This window comes from Chiloscyllium plagiosum, chromosome 33 (genome assembly GCF_004010195.1).
Source record: "Chiloscyllium plagiosum isolate BGI_BamShark_2017 chromosome 33, ASM401019v2, whole genome shotgun sequence".
Taxonomy (NCBI): Eukaryota; Metazoa; Chordata; class Chondrichthyes; order Orectolobiformes; family Hemiscylliidae; genus Chiloscyllium; species Chiloscyllium plagiosum.
In genome coordinates, this window is record NC_057742.1 from 42,093,877 (window position 1) to 42,117,402 (window position 23,526).

General features: G+C 44.2%; 1 protein-coding gene across 1 annotated transcript in view; it reads right to left on the reverse strand.

Annotated features, from left to right (window-relative positions):
* map3k3 (mitogen-activated protein kinase kinase kinase 3) overlaps positions 1-10,533 on the reverse strand; it is a 150,672-nt gene extending 140,139 nt beyond the window's left edge. The window contains exon 1 of the mRNA XM_043675368.1: positions 10,199-10,533. The gene's annotated coding sequence lies outside the window, so the exon portion shown is untranslated. The remainder of the gene's footprint in view (positions 1-10,198) is intronic.
* Between the last annotated feature and the right edge of the window lie 12,993 nt (positions 10,534-23,526).

Consider the following 23,526-nt stretch of genomic DNA (forward strand, 5'->3'; position numbering starts at 1 on the left):
TAAGATTATGAAAGGATTGGACACTCTGGCAGTAGGAAACATATTTCCACTGATGGGTGAGTGCCGAACCAGAGGACACAGCTTAAAAATATGGGGTAGACCATTTAGGACAGAGGTCAGGAGAAACGTCTTCACCCAGAGAGTGGTGGCTGTGTGGAATGCTCTGCCCCAGAGGGCAGTGGAGGCCCACTCTCTGGATTCATTTAAAAAAGAGTTGGATAGAGCTCTCAAAGATAGTGGAATCAAGGGTTATGGAGATAAGGCAGGAACAGGATACTGATTAGGAATGATCAACCATGATTATATTGAATGGCGGTGCAGGCGCGAAGGGCTGAATGGCCTACTCCTGCACCTATTGTCTATTGTCAACTTGCCCAGACTTAGATGTCTGAGGATTGTCAGATTTGTGCATAATGGCTTGCTGTAGTAAATGTCTGTTAGATTCTTCAATACTACAATATCCATTCCCATCTTCTTATATTGCATGAGCTAACACATCAGGTAAAATACTCTGCTAGGTAAAAACCCATTATGTCTTACATGTTCCAAACAATCATGAGATTAATTAGCAGTAGAATTGTGTGAGACACTGATTGTAAAAGATGCTACAAAAATGCAACATTTTTCCCGTCGATTTTGTTTTTCTTTAACAGTCTTGGCACGTCCACAGTGTACTTAATGTGGAGTCAGACACACAAGTCTCCAAAACATACAGTCAGAAGGGTACAAAACTTACAAGGATCTACACAACATTTCTTCAAATTGAATGTTCTTCCCTTTCTGGCTAATGTGCTAACTTCATCTTGACTCAGGACAATCCAGATCATGTATCCTTTGCATACTGTCAATCCTGGAAAAACCACAGCGGTCAGGAGCCTTTAAGTGTGAGGTGGCTGGTTCTAGCAACACAAGATCAGTTAGCAGCAAGCATGTTAGACAATAGCCATATTAACCATCCGATCACATCATGGATCTTTAGCTTCCCTCAACCCATCCGAAAGCAAATGTTCCTGGTTAGATGAACACTAATTATCTTAAATACTTCTTAGGAATGCTAGTCATTGAGTGCTCATCCCAAACATAAAGGGGTTGCAGGCTTTCCCCACTACAGAGGAATGCAAGCATAGGTACAGAAATTTACAATTTCAAAACTTTCCTTCATGAAAGGAGGTCTGAACAGGTTGGGAACTTATTATTTTTTTTGCACCTGGCATGTACTGAAGCTAAAACAAAGTTGTGTATTTTTATACTGGAGTCTTCAGTCAGGTTTGCCATATTTTAAAAGCAGACAGAGCTTCAGTGTTTTCAAGTTTAATTTGTTTAACCTGGCTTTGGTGATATGTTCAACTAGCCGCAGCCCCCCCGATTCCTACTGCTGCTACATTATAACCGATCCAACAGTTTGCAGGAGTCCAAATCTTACTTTTATTGTATAATGTTCAAAGCCCACTTATTTTGCCATCTGAAATGAATAAACACATTTAATTCAATCTTCAATGTAGCCCAAATGCACTTTCACAGAGTGACAGGATTGAATTTGGAAATGAGAAACAGTTTCTGATTTGCCATAGTAGGAGAAAACATTGCACAGCAAAACGAATCTTCGAAATAGCAGAATGCAACACAGAGTCAGAAAATCAGCACAGACAAAGGAAACGAGTAAAGCTGGAATTCAAAATACCCATGCCTTTCCTGTGCCTTCTACTCTCAATATTTTCCATAAATCTAATAAATACTTGACAAATCTTTTTATCCTTTCCACATCTTTATTGGCCTGATGCCTATCTTTGATAATGAATGATCAGAAAACCCCTTTCTAAATTGCTTCAGCTACAGATCCAAGCTTTACCTCCCAAAAATCTTCCTCACATCTGGATACCAAGTCTCACATCAGCCCTGAACTAACAATTAAATGCATTTTACAGATAAACTGAACATATATACTCGTAATTTAATCCATTCATTTATTATAAATATACTTAATCAACACCTTGAAAGGAAATTATAACGGCTATAGTATTTCAAAAGCTCTTATTTTATAACTGACCATTGTACACGGTACTGTTTTCCTGTATACAGACTTTCAAACTACAGAAACTAAATTAGCCTGATTCAACATCTGCAAGTTCCAACCAATTCTACTTTGTTCAACTTGACTTCATGAAGAGTTGAACTCACAATACTCTGTAAAAATCAGCCTAAGCTTGCAGGATTTTAGCTAGTCAGCTACATATAAAAATAATCATCAGTCACATACATAAGATATATATTCACTTATGTTTGAATGAGATGATCCTCCTTCAAAACAGAGTGTGTCTTCAAAGATTCAGTTCTGTGTAAACAGGACCTGCCTGACGTTAGTCGAGTGTGGGGTGCTGGAAAAGCACAGGTCAGGCAGCATTCGAGGAGCAGGAGCATCGACCTTTCGGGCGAAAGCCCTTCATCAGGAATGAGGCTTGTCGACCTTTCGGGCGAAAGCCCTTCATCAGGAATGAGGCTTGTGAGCCGAGGGGGTGGTGAGATAAATGGGAGGGGAGTGGGGTGTGGCGGGGGTAGCTGAGAGAGCAATAGATAGATGGAGGCAGGGGTAATGGCGATAGATCAGAAGGGAGGGTGGAGCGGATAGGTGGGAAGGAAGATGTACAGGTAGGACAGGTCATGAGGTCAGAGCCAAGTTGCAAGGTTGGAACTGGGACAAGGTGGAGGGAGGGGGAATTTTCCACCAAGACCACCGCCCCCACCTACCTTCCAAGGACCCCTTCTCTCGCCTCCAACACACTTAATCCACCTGGACATCCAGTGCCAGTCTGTTACCCGCCCTCGATCCTCCCAGACTCCCGCACCAACCAACCCCACCAGGGCTGAACACTTCAACTCCCCCTCCCACTCCGTCAAGGACATGCAACTCCTGGTCCTCCTCTGTCGCCACTCCCTAACCACCGACATCTGGAGGAGGAATGCCTCATCTTCCGCTTCGGGACCCTCTAACCCTACGGCATTGATGTGGATTTCACCAGTTTCCTCAGTTCCCTTCCTCCCACCTTATCCCAGTTCCAATCTTGCAGCTCAGCACCACCCTCTTGACCTGTCCCATCCGTCAATCCTCCTTCCCACCTATCTGCTTCACCTTCCTCTCTGACCTATCCCCATTACCCCCACCTCCATCTACCAACGCACTCTCAGCTACCTCCCCCCAGCCCTATTCCCCTCCAGTTTATCTCACCATCCCCTCGGCTCACAGCCTCATTCCTGATGAAGGACTTTTGCCCGAAATGTCGATTTTCCTGGTCCTCAGATGCTGCCTGACCTGCTGCTCTTCCAGCACCACACTCTCAACTCTCATTTCCAGCGTCTACAGTCCTCACCTTTGTCTGCCTGATGTTACTCAATGTATTAATTAGCCCTCCAATTCTCACTCCAACATCTCCACTGAAAAACTCAAGTTGTGCCCAATTTACCTACTGTGGCTGTTTGACTAAGCTCAATGAAAGCTTGAAGAACTACAAATCATTATCTTCAAAGACATTTGCAGTGTAATTTTGCTGTTGTTCTAAACAACAGCATGAACGGTTTCAAAACCAGTCCAAGAGTGATTTTTGGCTGAAAACAGTACGCTGAAAATACTGTTTGCCAACAAGCACATAAGGTGTTAAGGCAGATGATCAAAAGTATGATCAGGGTCAGATATGAGGAAAATCTTAAAAGATGCGAGAAGGAACTTTGATTAGCTGTGGCTCAGTTGGTAGCATGATCCCCTTTGAATTAGACGTTGTGGCTTCAAGATTCATTCCAGCACTGAAGAACAAAAATCAAAGCTAATATTCTCCTGCAGTAGTGAAGAAGTGTAACGCTATTGGAGGAAACATTAAATTGAGGCCCCTTTCTGAACATCAACATTGATAAATTTCGCACCTTTAAAAGATATTCTGCTTTTCCTTTCTTACCACTAAACTAAATAACCTCACATTTGCCCACAAGATTCAATTTGTTGCACACTTATTCAAACTGTCTATTCCTTTACAGTCTTTGTCCCCCTCAGTATGCAAGTCCACCTAGCAAACTTAGAGTCTACATTACTATCAATTAATTTATTGATTAATATAGATCATAAAAGTGGAGGTCATGCACTGATCTTTCAGCACATCACTAGTCATAGCCTGCCAACTTGAAAATGCACTGTTTATGCATACATGCCTGTTTCCCATCCATTAACCAATCCTCGATTTGTGTTAATGTTATCCCCAATTTACTGAGCCCTTGTCTAGCATATTAGCCTTTTGCATTACACTTTATTGAATACATTTGGAAAGTGCATGTCAGTACTCCAAATTCAGCTGGAGATTTTTCTCTCAACCCACAGAATACAGTGAGTAGAGAAAAAAATAATAATTGCAAACTCAATGTGAATTTACATAAATCACTAACCACTGAACACACAAACCTGGATTGTAAATGCTGAGATTAGGTACAAGGAATTTGCCTCACCAAGAGTATAACCTATTTATACTGGTGGTTCGGAAGGATGATCAATCTTGAAAACAAAAGATGAATCACCCTCAGGCCAGGTTGGAAAATTGAAAGTTAAATAATTAGTTGTTCTTATTTAATTCGGCGTACAGTCCAAATTCCTAAAAGATCCAAAATTGGGCATGGTATTGGTCAAAAGGCTGCTGCATATTAGATATCAGACCCTCATATTTTGTACTAATTTCCCTTTATTTATTCAGTTAGTTACATACTCAAAAACCCCAATACATTTCTCAACTGAATTTTCACATTTGTCTAATTATGCTTTCCAAAACACATTAACCCAATAGATTCCAAAACTTTCCTGATAACTGATGTAAGGCTAATTGGCCTGTAATTTTCTGGACTCTCTGTCCCTCCTTTCTCAAATAACAATATTATGTTGTGGTTCTGTTCGCCGAGCTGGAAATTTGTGTTGCAGACGTTTCGTCCCCTGTCTAGGTGACATCTTCAGTGCTTGGGAGCCTCCTGTGAAGCACTTCTGTGATGTTTCCTCTGGCATTTATAGTGATTTGTACCTGCCGCTTCCGGTTGTCAGCTCCAGCTCACCGCTGCAGTGGCCGGTAAGTTGGGTCCAGGTTGTGCTTATTGATTGAATCTGTGGATGAGTGCCATGCCTCTAGGAATTCCCTGGCTGTTCTCTGTTTGGCTTGTTCTATAATAGTAGTGTTGTCCCAGTCGAACTCATGTTGCTTGTCATCTGAGTGTGTGGCTCCTAAGGACTAGCCACACTACCATACATCAAAAATATTTCTGAACTGACAGCCAGACTACAGCGAGCACTAGGACTCATAACAGCACGCAAACCAACAGCCACTCTCAGACAACAACTCACCAGGACGAAGGACACGATACAACACTACTATTATAGGACAAGCCAAACAGAGAACAGCCAGGGAATTCCTAGAGGCATGGCACTCATCCACAGATTCAATCAATAAGCACATCGACCTGGACCCAATATACCGACCACTGCAGCGGACAGATGGAACTGACAACCGGAAGCGGCAGAGACAAACCACTATAAATGCCAGAGGAAACATCACAGAAGCGCTTCACGGGAGGCTCCCAAGCACTGAGGGTGTCACCTAGACAGAGGACGAAACAACTGCAACACAAATTCCCAGCTCGGCGAACAGAACCACAACAAGTACCCGAGTTACAATCTTCTCCCAAACTTTGAGCAATATTATATTTGTTAACTTCCAAACTGCTGGGTGGGGCTCTTGTGGTGCAGTGGTAGTGTCCCTATATCAGGGCCAGAAGATTCAGGTTGAAGTCCCACCTATTCCAAAGGTAAATCATAACATGCCCAAACAGTTTGATTTAAAATACTTTGTCCTATCTGTTGGGACCATTTCCAGAATCTACAGACTTGTTGAAAATCATAGTTGGCGTATCTCTGTAGCCAAAAATTTTATAACTCTAAACGTAGTCTGATGCACAACTTCTCTTTCAATGTGAAGACGGACAAAATATTGATTCAATGGCTCTACCATTTTCTCATTCCCCATAATGACTTCCCCTGTCTCTGCTTCTATAGGACCAGCATTTGATTTAACTCCTGTCTTCATGTTTAAATGCTTGTCAAAGCTCCTGTGTATCCGTGGTTTTTTTTAACTTCATATTCTGTTTTCTTCCCTTTTTATTAACTTTTTGGAGGCAATTTGATGGTTTCTGAAACACTGCCCATCCTCAGGCTCATGATGGTCTTATGCCCAATCTTTGCTCCATTGGTAGTTCTGCAAAATGTTACAGGAGAAATCTGCAAATCCGAATGGGGTAAGAAACTCAAATCAAAAATGACAAATTGGACTCGTGCATTAAAGCCATTGTTCCTAACATGGAAGGAATCCATTGCCTCAGTTTGTTTTTCTTTTCCCACGCCACCTCACTTAACTGACTATCTCTATGCATCTTCTGAGCTTGACTACCTCCACACTTTGTTGCTCAACATGAATAATTTCCCCTTCATATTCACGCTCTCATTACTGACTATTCTCAGATTCAATACTTCTAAGGCATGCCTCTCAATTTCCTAGCTCCAATTAAAATCCAAACGTCTATTAAAACTGAAGCTCTTCCACTCTCTGATGTTTTGCCATTCTTCCCCCCCACTCTTCATCTCTTAGTCACCTCAACACGCAATTGGTCAAATAATACTTTAAAATCTCCATCACTATGCTTCCCTTATGCAAATACTAACAAACATGACAAACCTTACCTCTTTCAAGCTTTCACCCTCAAAAGATTCAGTGCTCTATTCGTTTGCCACTTCAGTGGTAACACATTCCCAATTCTAATATCTGACCCAATGATACCCCCAATGTTTCCAAAACCCAAACCCTTCCAACAACCATTTCCCACCTTCTTCTCAAACCACAATGCAAAAGAGGCTGTATTTAACTGACAGGGTCATTATCAGACCTCTCCTTCATACTATATTGTTGTGCTGCTATCTCATCCATTAAAGATAACTGACTACATAGTCTATACTACATCTATTTATCTGAATAAATTAAGAACATTATGCAGTACCACTGTGTTGCTTGGCTAATTTATTGTTTTATTCCACCTTGGCTCTGATAGATAATAACATGTTCAGCACATCTCCATCTATCCAATTTTACTCTGATTAGTTGCATCGGGACAGAACACTGCTCGGCAACACACCCATGTGTACACCGATGTTGGATTTTTCTTTGTATATGCTACACCATTGCAGGATGATTACACGAAAATATCCTACACTGAATTCTCTACATTTAAAACATTGCCTGGAAAATTGTGCATTGCTTTTGTAAGGCCATATCAGAAAAGCTTGGTTTACCTTCGTTCTCTTCAACAAGATCACCCAACTGGAAGTGTCAGTTTTGCAAATGTGCACTGATGATGTCTTGGATATCTTAAATAAGAGCTGAAAATGTGTTGCTGGAAAAGCGCAGCAGGTCAGGCAGCATCCAGGGAACAGGAGAATCGACGTTTCGGGCATAAGCCCTTCTTCAGGAAGCTCTGATCTCCAGCATCTGCAGACCTCACTTTCTCCTCATATCTTAAATAAGCTTTGCCTGACTGTGCTACAGTATTTCAGCATGATCTGCACTGCTCTGCGAATCTTCATTTGTATACATTACTGAACTAAGGTATATAAAATGAATTCAAGCATATTAGCTCCACATTGCATTATAATATCTAAGAACATTTTACACTTAGAGTCATAGAGGTGTACAGCACGGAAACAGACCCTTCAGTCCAACTCGTCCATGCTAACCAGATATCCCAACCCAATCTAGTCCCACCTGCCAGCACCCGGCCCATATCCCTCCAAACCCTTCCTATTCATATACCCATGCAAATGCGTCTTAAATGTTGCAATTGTACCAGCCTCCACCACATCCTCTGGCAGCTCATTCCATACACGTACCACCCTCTGCGTGAAAAGGTTGCCCCTTAGGTCTCTTTTACATCTTTCCCCTCTCACCCTAAACCTATGCCTTCAACTTCTGGACTCCCCTACCCTAGTGAAAAGGCCTTGTCTATTTATCGTACCCATGCCCCACATGATTTTATAAACTTCTATAAAGTCACCAGCATTCCAGGGTAAACAGCCCTAGCCTCTTCAACCTCTCCCTATAGTTCAAATCCTCCAACCCTGGCAACATCCTTGTAAATCTTTTCTGAATCCTTTCAAGTTTCACAACATCTTTCTGATAAGGAGGAGACCAGAATTGCATGCAATATTCCAACAGTGACCTAACCAACAGCCGCAACATGACCTCCCAACTCCTGTACTCAATACTCTGACCAATAAAGGAAAGCATACCAAAACACCTCCTTCACTATCCTATCTACCTGCGACTCTACTTTCAAGGAGCTATGAACCTGCACTCCAAGGTCTCTTTGTTCAGCAACACTCCCTAGGACTTTACCATTAAGTATATAAGTCCTGCTAAGCTTTGCTTTTTCAAAATGCAGCACATCACTTTTATCTGAATTAAACTCCATCTGCCACTCCTCAGCCCATTGGTTCATCCGATCAAGATCCCGTTGTCATCTGAGGTAACCTTCTTTGCTGTCCACTACACCTCGAATTTTGGTGTCATCTGCAAACTTACTAACTCTACCTCTTATATAAATGATTTGGGTGTGAGCTTAAATGACAAGTAGTAGTGGGCCCAGCATCGATCCTTGTGTCACTCCAATGATCGCAGGCTTCCAATCTCCACCAACAATCCCTGCCTTCTACCTTTAAGCCAGTTCTGTATCCTAATTGCTAGTTTATTCAATAAATCTGTATGACAATGTTTGCAATGGCTCTGTACTTGCAGGATACAGAAGTGGTGAATGGCAAGTTTTGTTATTTGTAAGATAATTCTTTATGCTCAATTTAGTATTTTATGTAATTTTCTGCTCTGTCTCAGTATGTCTTAATTAGTGACATGATTATGAAACACAAGATACTATAAAACTCCATTATATTCTACAACAATATAACTCTGTATACCACCATAACATTGCTGACGTATTGGGATTACCATTGGCTAGAGACTGAACTGAACAAGCAATATAAACACAGTGGCTACAAGAAGAGGTCAGAGGCTGGGAACTCTGCTGTGAGTAACTCACTCCCCAAAGTTTGTCCAGTATCTAAAGGGCACAAGCTAAGAATACAGTCAAATGCACTTCAAACAGCTTGTTAGCATCAAGGACAAAGCAGTCCACTCAATTGGTACCAAATGCACCAGAATGGCAGCAATGAGCAACCAGCCATCAGATGTACTGCAGCAACTCAACAGGTTCCCATTAAAGTATATCCAAAACGACCAACTTCAATCACCCGAAAGGATAATGCCAGCAGATGCATGAAACACCAACTAAAGTTCACCTCTAAGCTACACACCTCCCCCACTTGGAACTAAATTGTCACTGTCAAAATACTGAACCTCAACCCTAACAGCACTACAGTCATACCTACCTGCATATCATTATGCCCCTCTACTCCATTGACAAAAGCAGTTCAATGCAGCTAAGGGGGAAGCAGGGAGTGGGCAATAAATTATGCCATTGCCACCAATGCTCACACTCTAGCAGCAAATGTAAAAACAAACTAAAGAAGCATTTTTAAGTCTGTTCTGCAGTGTACAGTACCTGCATCTTCTGTTTATTCAATAAGGCCGCATTAATCTCTCGTATTACACTTGTATTAGCATTTCATATTCAGCGCTATAAAGTAGTGTGATCTGTGCAATCTCTCCACAAATGCATTCATGTATCCCCACGTATTATGTACGTGTCCATTAGCACACATGCGTTTTACCCTGTGTTTTGCAATATTTGGATCGGTATCATATTTGAAACCAGCTGTCAATGTATAACAGCATATGCTAAACACGATCTGAATACCATCATTTGAACAACGTATTTCAACTCACATTTGGATATTGTGCAAAACCCAAGGTATTTTGCACTAACAATGCATTTGAAGCGACAAAGTCCCTAACCCCGGCAGATTGCACAGCAACTCTGCAAACTGCGCTTTTATGTTCCCAGCAACGGTTCAACACACACAGACAGCGCTAAACCTCAGAGTTATCCAAAAGCATTAGTAAGTCCCAGGATATTCAGCTCAGTCTATGCACGGCCGGTTGTGCGGTGCACTCTCTCAGTGTACCTGCATTTGTGTCCTGTGGTCGGTTTGCCGCCGGTTTTGGGAACGTCCCGGTGGTCTCCGGCCTTGCCGCCTGGGCCGCCTACTCCACAGTCTCCGGTTTGACCCGGGGCTCTGGGCCCCTCGCTCCGCTGCCTGCACGATTTAGCCCCGACACCGCGCAGGTACCACCGTCTCCATGGCGTTTGCGAATCGGACGGGCCCCAGCCCCCAGAGGTGCACGAACGGGCTACACTGGGCCGCACAACGAGCGGCTCTTCCGGAGCAACAACCCGAAAAACTCCGGCCTCCTGTGGCCACGCACGCGCAGCGCGCCGGAGGCCGGCGACCACAGCCGGATGCGCCTGCGTAGAGTGCTGGCCCTGGTGACGGTGGCCGGGTGCGTCTGCGTAGAGTGCCGGGCCCGGTCACCGTTGCTGGATGCGCCTGCGTAGAGTACCGGGCCCGGGACGTCCGCCGGCTCCGCATGCGCAGAACCGGGACCGGGGGGGCAGGCAGACGCATGCGCAGCGCGGGAAAGTGCGGACGTTAAAGTGCGTTCATGGCGGAAGTGAGGAAATGGCTGAAATAAAATGGAGTGGTTTAAGGAAAGGCTTAAGGCGGAGAATAAAAGGACGGAAAAGTTTAGGAGCGCGTGGCGGTGAGGTCGGTGTGAGCAGAGGTAAGGTCCTGAATGAAGAGTATGAGGAGAGTGGGTAGGGCGAGGTCAGCCAGGTGAGTATGCAGCCCCCAATGGGGGGGGGGTGGCCATGGAAACGACTTTCTGATCCACACTGTTCCAGTCGGAGCTCTGTTGTAACCATGCTTCGGGTTGTCCTAGGTACTTGGTGTCTAGAGGCTGCACTGTCTTGTTAGACTAGTGCTACTCATGTGTCCCATTCATTTTTAGCTTGAATAATGCTCTCACTCTGGTAATTCTGAAAGTTCTTCATTCCTGCTGACATACATTATGCTGGTGTTGATCATTTCTCTGCTTTGCTTGTGTTAAGAGTGGCAAGGCTTTTACATCTTTTTGTGTGTAAAAAATTCTGACCATAGAACATAGAAGAATACAGCGCAGTACAGGCCCTTCGGCCCTCGATGTTGCGCCGATCCAAGCCCACCTAATCTACACTAGCCCACTATCCTCCATATGCCTATCCAATGCCCGCTTAAATGCCCATAATGAGGGAGAGTCCACCACTGCTACTGGCAGGGCAGTCCATGAACTCACGACTCGCTGAGTAAAGAACATACCCGTACCATCTGTCCTATACCTACCCCCCCCCCCTTAATTTAAAGCTATGCCCCCTTGCCAGAAGATAGAAAGGATCAAAGCTTGAACTTCAGAGTTGTTGGATATCAGAATCATTTCCAGGACAGGAGATGGTTATTTAAACTTTTGCATGCCAAAATAATTGGGATCAATGCCTTTGCAGGGAAGTTGAAAAAGATTTAATCAAAATTGGAAGGGAGTGGGTTCCAACATATAGAAATAGAAAAGATGTATAAAGGAGTGAAAGTATTGACTAGCACTAGATTAAAGAAGGAAGTAGCAGGTTAAGGCCAACAAGGAACATAAGACATTCCTAACCTGTGTCTATGTAAACACACAAAAATGTGTTATAAATAAAGTTTGTGAGCTGAAAGCACAAACAATCATGTGGAAACAGCATGTTGTGGCAAACCAAATAACAGAACATTGCTTAAAAAGTGGTGGGCTTAACAAGACAGATTATGATGGAATAAGCTAATTGCATTTTGTTTTGATGGCACAACAGAGAAAGCTGTTGAACTGAATTTAATGCAAACTGTCTACATGAATTTTAATAAAATGTTTGATTAAGTACCAATAAAGGACTGGTTTCCAAAATTAAGCCTCGAGCAGTTGGAAGATAAGTGACAGCTTGCAGTGAAAACCTGGTTTAAGGACAGAAAATGGAGAACTTCATCTCATTTTCCACTTGGTGACCTTGTAGCTTCTAGGACTCAACACCAAGTCAAATAACTTTAGAGCTTGATTTCATTCTTTCATGTTTTTTACCCACTTTACACCTGGTCCTGTTATGATTATGGGTTGTTTTTCACACAGTCACCCATTCTTACCTACTCTTAGCTCTAATTATAATCTATTCCGCTTTACTTCTGTCCAGGCTTGCAATACATGATCTGCTTGTTTACCTACCTCTTTCTTTCTGGGCTCCAACTTTTCCTATCCAATCACCTCTCCACTCCCCCACAACCTCATTTTCAGTGTAATTATTTATTTTTCCTAATTGCTTAACAGTTCTGATGAAAAGTCACCAGACTCTAAACGTTAACACTGCTTTCATTCCACAGATGATGCCAGACTGCTGAATTTTGCCAGAAAAATCTTTTGTTGCAGATCTCCAGTATCCGCAGCTCTTTGTTTTATTTCGAGGCATCTGAGGTGCTGTGAGCCATCAGCAGCAGCATTGTATTCAGCCACATGTGGCCCCGTGACCCAGTGTATCCCACTCTTGCCATTACTGTCAAGCTGGGAGATCAACCCTGGTACTAAATAAAGAATGCAGATTGGCGTTCCCAGAGCAGCATTAAGTACAGAGGAACCTCGGTTATCCAGCATTCGATTAACTGAACAAAATACTCCCGCCTGAGTCCTTTGGATAATCGAGGTTCCTCTTTATGCCTAAAGATGAGATGTCAACCTGGTGAAGCAACAACACAGGCCTACTTGTGTGCCAAAAGGGTAAGTAGCATATGATAGAGCCAAATGATTTCACAACCAATGGATCAGATCAAAGTTTTGCAATCTTGCCGCATCCAAGCTTGATTAGTGATGGATAATTAAATCGATTAACAGGAGGAGGAGATGGCTCCATAAATATTTCCATTGTTATGGACTAGACCAAACCCCCTCAAAACATTGCAAGGAGGCAGCCTATACTCTAACTTTTATGAGAGGCACTGCATTCCAGATGTCATTTGATTAGTCAAATTACTAGGTTTTAAGCAAAACACATTTTATTCTTACATCACTGTTAAAATACAAACAAAAAAAAAGGAATTGGCATAACCTGAACTCTATTGAAATATTTAACAAAATAATATTATTTAACTACTATTCATCAACTGTTCCAATATAACAGTATCCGATAAACACACCCTTGAAAAAGGCAAATTCAGCAAAACAGATCTCCCTCACTTACTATCTCCTCCAGTCCAGGAAAAAGAACCTCAGCAGAATGAATCTAGCAGCAGAGAGAGAACTCAAACTTGTGCAGCTGCAGACAGAGAGAGAGAGAGAGTTGTGTCCAGCAGCTTCAACTCCAAAACCCCAACTTCAAACAACTAAAACCCAGGGTGTGCATGAACCTGACTCCAGCCATTATTTGTCTAATTTAAAAAACAAAGTTATTTACTCAGCTTTCCATAGAGCAGAGACTTAATCACCAGGTTTACAACACTCCTCTTCATGAGAAACACATCTAAACAACCTATTCACCTTATCTATGTCCCTCTTAAAGGCACATGTCATCACACTATTTTCAATGAAGGGGATGCCCAACACAAAAATGCAAAAGAAATAGTGGAAGTATTTGCCTTCACCCAAATGTATAAAGTGGGTGATCTATTTTGGTGTCCTCTGGAGAGCCACAGTATCACTGATGCCATTATTCAGCCAAAATGATTTATACAGTCAGAGTCATATAGCATGGAAACAGGCCTTTAGGCCCAACTCGTCCATGCTGGCCAGGACTCCTCAACTGAACAAGTCCCATTTGCCTACATTTGGCCCATATCCCTCGAAACCGTTCCTCTTCATGTACCTGTCCGAATGACTTTGAAATGTAGAAATTGTACCTGCCTCTACCACTTCCTTTGGCAGCTTGTTCCATTTACACACTACCCTCTAAGATAAAGTTGCTCTCAGATCCCTTTGAAATCTTTCCCGACTCACCTTAAACCTGTGCCCTCTAGTTTTGGACTCCCCTCCTGCGGGGAAAAGACTTTGCCTATTCACCTTATCTATGTCCCTCATGTTTTTTAGAAACCTTTACAATATCATCCTATGCTCCAGGGAAAACAGTTCCAGCCTATCCAGCCTTCTAATAATTCAATTTGCTCCATATGCTAATCAATAAAAAAGGTGATGGGCCCTAGCAACCTCTGACAATATTACTGAAGATCTGCGCCTCAGAATTAGCTGCACTTTTTGTTCGGCTGCTATAGCTATAACACTGGGACCTAGCCAACAAATGGAAAATTGCCCAGGCAGATCATGAGCACAGAATAAAAGACAAATCCAACAAAGACAACTACTGCTCCATCAGTCTAATCTTAATCATTTAAGTGATGGAGGCTGTATCATGAGGAGAAACTTGTTCCGCAATGATTTCCAAGTTTGGATTCTATCAAGGCTACTCCATTCCTGACCCAATACAACCTTGATGGAGACACTACCTCTGTAGTGCCTCGGGTTCTTCTCCTGTGCGCTTTTAAAGGGAAAAAAACCTACCCGGCTGCCCCTCCGGTCTTCGTCACTTCCCCCGCTGCTCCCGCTCTTTCTGTAAAGAGAGAAAAAAACACCGCTGCCTGCTACCGGTAAGTAATTTTAAAACAAACTGTCTTACCTTAGCTGCTGCTTGCACTCAAAGTTTATTTATTTCTCATTCCAAAAACAATGCTTCATCATAGAGTCCCTACAGGTGTGGAAATAGGCCATTTGGCCCAACAGGTTTGCATGAACCCTCTGAAGAGATCCCACCCAGCTACCGGTAAGTAATTTTAAAACAAACTGTCTTACCTTAGCTGCTGCTTGCACTCAAAGTTTATTTATTTCTCATTCCAAAAACAATGCTTCATCATAGAGTCCCTACAGGTGTGGAAATAGGCCATTTGGCCCAACAGGTTTGCATGAACCCTCTGAAGAGGATCCCACCCAGACCTTATCCCTATAGCCCGACGTTCCACCAAGCCTGCACATCCCTGGACATTATGGACAATTCAGCATTGCCAATCTGCCTAACTTGCACAGACTTTGGACTGTGGGAGGAAGCCTATGCAGACACAGGGAGAATGTTCGAACTGCATGCAAACTTATTGGGGGGCAATACCAGATGAAGACCTAGGTCAACACTGCACTACCCACTTCTACCTCTTACCCAGAATCCACAAACCTGACTGCCCCTGTTAACCTATTGTCTCTGCCTGTACTAATATGATCGGCTGAACTGGTCCTCACCCTCAACAATTTCTCCTTCAAATCCTCCCACTTACATCAGACCATGGGCACCCGCATGGGTACCAGCTATGCCTGCCTCCATAGGGTATGTGGAACAGTCCATCTTCCACAGTTAGACCAGCACCACCTCCACCTTTTCTTCTGCAACATTGATGACTGTATTGGCATCACCCCATGCTCCCATGAGGAGTTGACCTTCCACCCTGACCCTTCCATCCCCCAACTCCCTCCCCTTCCTGGATCTCTCCATCTTCAGTGACCGACTCAACACTGACATCGATTTCAAACCCGAATTGAGAGTGTGGTGTTGGAAGAGCACTGCAGGTCAGACAGCATCCAATGAGCAGGAGAATCAATGTTTTGGAAATAAGCCCTTCATTAGAAACTAGGCTAGTGAGCAAGAGGGTAGAGAGATAAATGGGAGGGGGCTGATCTTGGGGGGAAGGTAGCTAGGAGTGCAATAGGTAGCTGAAGGTGGCATAATGATAGCTTGGAGAGGAGGGTGGAGCACATAAGTGGGAAGGAGGATGGGCAGGTCCTGAAGGTGGTGCCGAGTTGGAAGGTTGGATCTGGGATATGGTGGGGGGTTGGGGAACTGAGGAAACTGGTGAAATCCACATTGATCCTGTGCGGTTGGAGGGTCCCGTGGTGGAAGATGAGGCATTCTTCCTCCAGGTGTCGGGTGGTTAAGGTTTGGCGATGGAGGAGGCTCAGCGCCTACATGTCCTTGGTGGAGTGGGCGGGTGAGTTAGTGTTCGGCCATGGGGTGGTGAAGTTGCTTCACGTGTGTGTCCTGGAGATGTTCTCTGAAGCAATGCGAAGCCTAATCGGAATATCACTTCCACCCCCGTTGTGGCTGCTACCACAGCCGCTTCTGTCCCCAGTGACATCACCTACGCCATGCCAGCCTCCGCGGCTGCTGCCATCACAACTACCTCCGCCCCCACTGAAGTCACTCACCTGAACACCACCGACAGCATTGCCAACATTACGTGTTACACCAATTCTGCTGCCATGGATCCCAGCTCCCAGCCCTGCAGTATTTTCACCACTACACCCCCCCCCCCCCGACCCCCACTACCTCACTGAGAACGAATGATCAGTCCTCAGCAAAGGCCTATCTTCATCGCCCTCCACTCCTACATCATCAAATTTGACATGTGTTGCAACATCAAACATTTCTTGTTCCTCCTCTGGGCTTACATTTCCCAACAAGATTCCCACCTACAATCCGAGGACTGTTTCTCCCGCCTCCAACACACCCCATCCACCTGGACACCCCATGCTGGTCAGTCACCCACCCTTAATCTCTTTATTTCCAACTGCCGCCAGAACATTGACGACCTCAACCTGTCCACCTCCCCCCCCTCACCTATCCCAACCTCTCATGCTTGCAATGTGCAGCCCTCCCCTCTTTCTGCTCCAACCCCAACCTCACCATCAAACCAGCAGACAAGGGGGAGCACAGTAGTAGTTTGGTGCACTGACCTCTACACTGCTGAAGCCAGGTGCCAACTCACAGACACCTCCTCCTACTGCACCCTTGACCATGACCTTACCTCCCATCACCAAATCATCGTCTCCCAGACCGTACACAACCTCCTCACCTCAGGGGATCTCTCAACCACAGCTTCCGACCTCATAGTTCAGGAACCTTGCACTACCCAGTTCTACCTCACACCCAAGAACCACAAGCCTGACTGCCCCAGCTAACTATCGTCTTCACCTGCTCCTGCCCCACCAAACTGACCTCCACATACCTTGATACTGTCCTATCCGCCCCCAGTCCAGGAACTCCCCACATACGTTTAGGTCACCACCCGTGGCCTCCACCACCTCCAAGACTTTTGTTTCCCTGGCTCCCAATGCCTTATCTTCATCATGGACATCCAGTCGCTATACACCTCTATCTGGCATGCGAAGGCCTCCAATCCCTCCCGACGTCCCCACCAGTACCCTTCCACTGACGCATTCATTCATTTGGCTGAACTGGTCCTCCTTCTCAATTTCTCCTTTGAATCCTCCCACTTCCACACCAAAAGGGTAGCCATGGGCACCCAAATGGGCCCCAGCTATGACTGCCTCTTCGTTGGTATGTGAAACAGTCCATCTTCCACCGCTACACTGGCACCTTTTCCTCTGCTACATCAATGACTGTATAAGCGCCACCTTGTGCTCCAATGAGGAGTTTGAACAGTTCATCAATTTCACCAACACGTTTCACCACAATCTTAAGTTCACCTGGACCATCTCAGACACCTCCCTTCCCTTCCTGGACCTCCATCTCCATCAATGGTGACTGACTCAACTCGAACATCTTCTACAAACCCATCGACTCCCACAGCTATCTGGATTACACATCCTCCCACCAAAAGAGAAAATGCTGGAAAATCTCAGCAGGTCTGGCAGTATCTGTAAGGAGAGAAAAGAGCCGATGTTTTGAATCTAACTGACCCGTTGTCAAAGCCCTAGTACCTGTAATCCTAGAGGCTGCTGGGTGGAATTTGAGTTGAAATCCACGTGGAGTAGGTCGGAGGCGAAGACCGTCACTGAGGAAGAAAATATGGCTGTGGAAGTGAGTCTTAGTAAATACCTTGTCTAACACAGAAGAGGAAAGCAGTGAAGGTGGACAGGGGGAGAGAGACAAACAAAAATCCTGTCGAAGAGCAGTGCTTTTTCTCAAGGTAGGCATTCCTGGGAGAGAGGTGGCAGTGGTTTAAAGACTGGGTAAAAGCAAATTACTGCGGATGCTGGAATCTGAAACCAAAAGAGAAAATGCTGGAAAATCTCACAGGTATAGCAGCCTCTGTAAGGAGAGAGAAGAGCCGACGTTTCGAGTCTAACTGATCCTCTGACCCAGATGCTGCCAGACCTGCTGAGATTTTCCAGCATTTTCTCTTTTAGTTTCAGATTCCAGCATCTGCAGTAATTTGCTTTTTTTATTACATATCCTCCCACCCTGCCACCTGTAAAAACGCTATCCCTTATTCCCAATTCCTCTACCTCCACTGCATCTGCTCCCAGGAGGACCAGTTCCACCACAGAACACACCAGATGGCTGTCTTCTTCAAAAACTGCAATTGCCCCTCCCACATGGTCGATGATGCCCTCCATTTCCTGCACCTCAGCCTTCGAACCCCACCCCTCTAACCGCGGCAAGGACAGAATCCCCGGTCCTCTCCTTCCACCCCACCAACCTCCAGATACAACACATCATCCTTCGCCATTTCCGCCACATACAAAAGGTCCCCATCATCAGGGATATATTTCCCTTCCCACCCCTTTCAGCATTCTGTAAAGATCATTCCCTCCGTGAGTCTCTTGTCAGGTCCACGTCTCCCCACTATCACATCCTCCCCTCCCGGCACCTTCCCCTGCAACTGCAAGAATTGCAAAACCTGCGCCCACACCTCCCCCCTCACCTCCATCCAAGGCCCCAAAGGAGCCTTCCACATCCATCAAAGTTTCATCTGCACTTTCACTGTATCTGTTTACTGTATGTTATTTACTGTATCTGTTTCTCCCAATGCATTCCCCTCTACGTTGGGGATTCGGGGTGCCTACTTACAGAACGCTTCCGAGAACATCTCCGGGTTACACGCATGAAGCAACCCACCACCCCATGGCCGAACACTTTAACTCCCCCTCCCACTCCGCCAAGCACTGTCCACATGACCTGTCCCACCTACCCATCTTCCTTCCCACCTATCTGCTCCAGCGTCCTCTCCGACCTATCACCATTACCCCCACCTTCATCTACCTCTATATGCATATGTTATGTATAGAGTACAATCTGTTCATTTAAAGTAGCTACAGGAGGAGCAGAATATCAAAAGAAGCTTGTTGTGACATGCCGTCATTGTCTGACATAAAGTTCTTTGACATTTGACATTTTGGAAAGGTCGCATCACCATCACTGTTATTTCAGGTAATTAGAATGCATCAAATCATACTAAATAATTTGTGAAAGCAACACAGGAAGAAAATCTATAAAACAATTTAGTTGGACTAAGCAATGGTAGTGGGCAGAAGGAGACAACATTTTAGGTCCAGAAAGGTGCCCTGAACCACATTTAAAAATGTCAGTCCTTTTTATTTAGAGAATGGCTGCCTGAGTGAAGTCCTCATTAAATACACAGAAGTTTTTCAGGAAGGTCAAGGGACAATCAAAGGAGTCGAGACCACCTTGCATATGGACCAGGAAGAAATTCCATGATTCTGCAAGGCCAGGACAGTCTCATTCGCTTTGCGGGCAAAAGTAGAGACAGAAATTAGAAGGCTGGAAAGCGATGGAATCGCTAAAACGTTCCGATTAGTGGAATGGGCAGCACCAGTCATACCAATTGTGAGGCCCAATGGGTTGGTTCACCTCTGTGGGGATTCTAAATAAACGGTAAATCACTTTTCACAGCTGTATACACACCCAAATCTTCACATTAGAGGATTTATATACATAAGCCATGCATGCTTGCAACTGTGGTAAGATGAGGATTCCCATAAGTATTAGAATTAGAATCCCTACAGTGTGGAAATAGGCCCTTTGGCCCAACAAGTCCACACCAACCCCCCCCCCCCCCCCCCCCCCAAAAACCAGGTCCTCCCCATCCACTCCACTAATCTCCAGACACAACGCATTATCCTCTGACATTTCCACCACCTACAAACAGACCCCACCAGTGAGGATATATTTCCCTCCCTACCCCACAGATGATTCCCTCTGTGACTCCCTCATTAGATACACGCCCCTCCACTCCCGGCACCTTCCCCAGTTGCCACAGGTGGTGTAAAACCTGCACCCAAACCTCTCCCCTCACTTCCATCCAAGGCCCCACTGGAGCCTTCCACATTCAGCAGGGATTTTCCTGCACATCTACCCACCTCATCTACTGTGTCCGTTGCTCTCTGTGACCTCTTCTACGCTGTTGAGACAGGACTCCAACTCGTGGAGCATTTCAGGGAACACTTCTGGGACACCCGCACTGAACAACCCCATTGCCCTGTGGCCAATCACTTCAACTCACTGTCACACTCCCTCATGGACATGCAAATCCTGGGCCACCTCCACCGCCAAATCAAAGCCACCTGTTGACTGGAGGAACAGTGCCTCACCTTCCGCCATGGGATCCTTCAACCACATGGCATCAACATTGACTTCACCAAATCTCCCTACACCTTGTCCCAGATCCTACCCTCCAACTCGACTCTGCCCTCTTGACCTGTCCTACCTGTCCATCTTCCTTCCCACCCACCCGCTTCACCCTCCCCACTGACCTAAAACAATTATCCCCACCTATTACACTCCCACCTACCTTCCTCCCACTGTCAGTCCCACCCCCATCCCTCTCTTTTCTCTCATTACCCCTTCTTTCTCCACATTCTTGATGAAGGGTGACGCCCAAAATGTAGACTCTCCTGCTCCTCAAATGTTGCCTGACCTGCTATGATTTTCCAGCACCATCCTGTTCAACTCTTGGAATGTTGAGTCAAATTTTAAAATTTATCAATGCCAAATTTGGAGGCGTAGCAAATGTTGAGATTTTCTGAGTGGTCTGCAATAGGACATTGGTAAGCAACCAGTGTGGTCAGAGAAGGGATAGGTGGAATTTAGGACAGGCCAAAGGGAGACATGTTCTGACTGGTGAACTCCTTTTTGCCTAAAATTCAGCTCCTGTGATGCATTTAGTCAATTTTAAACAGCTGCAGAGGGGGTCGCAATGCAAATCTTCAGGTGCCATTGCTTTCAGATTTGCAGCTGCCTCCAAATAGATGTTCATCTGTCTCTTTCACTCTATCATTAAATTAGCCCCAGGTACCCAGAATCAAAGGCACTATATACAGTTGGTTCCGCTATATAACGCGGTAGCTCCGATCTCGTGCAATTCCGTGCTATAAGAAAATCATAGAATAGCAGCACCATTTAAAACTAATGGGGCCAGAATCTCATTACAACCAATACACACTTTAAATAGCACACTTTAGAAACAGTGTCCCCAATTTGTCTATCGTGTTGTAGTGAATTTGTTAATGAAATGCACATTATAGCAGAGTGACCTGTATGCATCCCCATGAATATACTAAAGGCTGATCCATGGGAGAGCATTGAAAATTAAGGGGGGGGGGGGGTGTCTGAGTGAGGTATTTAAAATCATAGGATCCCTACAGTGTGGAAGCAGACCATTCAGCCCAGTGAGTTCACACCAACCCTCTGAACAGCATCCCACCTGGATGCATCTCCCTATCTCTGTAACCCTGCATTTCCCATGGCTAATCCACAAAGCAGACACCTCATTGGACTGTTGGAAGAAACCGGAACACCCGGAGGAAACTCACACAGTCACCCAGATTGAATTGAACCCAGATCCCTGGTGCTGTGAGGGAGCAGTGCCAACCACTGTGCCACCATGTTACCAAAACACTTTAGTAAAGTATATGTACATGTTGTGCAACCAAACGATTGGACATTAATATTCGATAACATGGAATCAAAGAAACCAAGACAGCTATAGGGATGAAAGGAATTCATCCTTCCCCTTTTTTTTAAAGCATATTCGACACGCAGAGTTACACAATGTATATTTTAATGTCAAAAACTCTAACATTTGTAAAGCAGAAGTGAAATCACAGATTCAAAAGCAGCACTTTTAACAGTCGTGATCAGAGATACAAACAGTAGAAAAGGTACAAACATACAATGTTCATAAGGCCTGTGCACCAAGGGATATCTGACATGTAACAATAAGTTGTAAATGCAGTGACCAGACAGTGACAGCTCTCTGCAAGAATATTCAGTGAATGGCTTATGGGATGGAGAGTGGGTAATGAAACAATGAATTGTTTCACAACTTCTAAACAGATCAAGTTTGAACAAAATAATTTCAGGTGGGGATGGACAGATGTGTTAATCGACATATGGTCATACTTTGGTTATGTCTTGAACTGCAAAACCTCCATTCATATTTACAAAAGCAAAATGCTCCAGATGACAGAGGTCTATTTATTTTAAAATCTGTGTTATATTCCTTTCACAGTATACACAAAATGTACCCACAAATCCTCACTTTTGTAACAAGGGACTTAATAGTAAATACAAGTAGATTGAAATGGCATATTAACACTTTATGTATCCTGAGTGCATTGAGCTTTTCATATTCAGCATGTACAATGAAGGGATTATTTCCTAAAATGTGTCATGGATAATGTCGCATCCGTTGCTTTTTAATTTTTTTTTAGGGAAATCTTTTTCCTGTCTGACCTTTAGTGAAACATGAGATCCTAAAATTCATTTTGTTTTCTTTCCCCACTTTCCTCTGTTGAATTGGTCAACCCATAACTGAGTACAGTTCCACAGGTATCAAAGCTTTAGCTCAGTGGGACTTTCTTCACGTAGATACATTTTTGAGCCCATGCCACCATTTTGAGCCCATGCCAGCTTTGTCTGATATCCACTTTAACTGGATTCACTGGACATTGATCAGCAGTCAGGGTTTCTCCACCAATTTGGCAAACTCTGAGGCAGAGGTCTCCACCGACAGGCCTCCGGAATCATTAGCCAGTTTATCATGATCCCTTTTATTAAAAACATTAGTTTTTTTTAAAAAAGGCCTACTGTGTCCACAGATATGCTGTATCAGAGAGCTGTGCAATGTGTGGTTATTGTGTTAATATTTAATTTGTAAAACGTTTTAATTCCAACATTGATTAGATCCTGTGGAATTGGTTAACTGAAATCAAAGCTCCACACTTCTCAGTAAGATGATCTCAGATGTCTAAGGGACAAGAATCACCAATATATTAAATGCATGCAACCATTACAAAACAGCACTTGAAATGTTTTACTTTGGGAAGACATCATACACCATCTGATCTTAAAATGCTGATCACAGATTTACACATGCAGTATAGACTTTCCTCAAAATAATGTCACATTTTAAAAATCTAATTTCTAGGTTGCACTAACCTTAAAAGCTTGCCATGTCAAGTTGATGGCGGTAGTTTGTTCATAGAATGATTGAAAGAGCAGAAATAAAGAAGCTGAGTGCTGTGGTGGGGAATCCAGAACAAGATGATATAATTTCAAAATTACAGTTCAGGCATGAAGTGAGGGAGCATTTTTTCATTCAAAAAG